This window comes from Oreochromis aureus, linkage group 16 (assembly GCF_013358895.1).
Source record: "Oreochromis aureus strain Israel breed Guangdong linkage group 16, ZZ_aureus, whole genome shotgun sequence".
NCBI lineage: Eukaryota > Metazoa > Chordata > Actinopteri > Cichliformes > Cichlidae > Oreochromis > Oreochromis aureus.
This window is the reverse complement of record NC_052957.1, coordinates 31520828-31521569: the sequence shown is the minus strand read 5'-3', so window position 1 is coordinate 31521569 and position 742 is coordinate 31520828.

The window sequence follows — 742 nt, the reverse complement described above, 5'->3', positions numbered from 1 at the left end:
CTGAAAAGAACAGCAATTCTTCTACTAGTGATGTGGCTACACAGTAAATTTTGTCATGTGTATGGAGGAGAAATATTAAGGCTTGATAGAAAGTTGATAGAAATAAAATAAAATAAAATACTATGGTTCTTGGCCTTTGAGAGCTAGGGCTTCAAAGTGTTTTGATTTGTGTTGATTTTAGGTGGAAAGAATTGCTAAAACTTTGTGCATAGATGCAGAAAAATATTTCAATATAATTTCATAAACTGAATTCTTGAACAAAGAAAACCTTAAGTGAAGCCAAAAGAAAAAATAAAGAAGCAAGGATAGATTTTTGGATCTTTGTTCAACTTAAATTCCAGTTTGATGTATTTGTATTAAGTTGACAAGCTGATGAAGTAGTGTTTTCTGATGAAAGGCAGTTTAATGTTGGCTTGCTATTTGCATTTGCTATACAAGTTTCTTAAAAATGCAGATTATATTTAAGATTTATGGAACTTCATTGAATTCAGCATTTGGAAACAATTTTGTGGAAAACAGCATGAAATCTGTAAGCCTCGAGATCAAGCACTGGATGTTGTATTTGCACAAAGATTATTCATTTTTTCCGATCCTTCATGATTTGGTTATGGCTTAATAAATGGACAGATGGGGGCCTATGGATTCTGCAAAAGGGATCTTTAATCTCTGATCAGGTTTTATATTGCAAGTTTTGCTGTGGAGCAACCATCTGGTGGGGGGCTGTCAAATCACCATGGTGTTA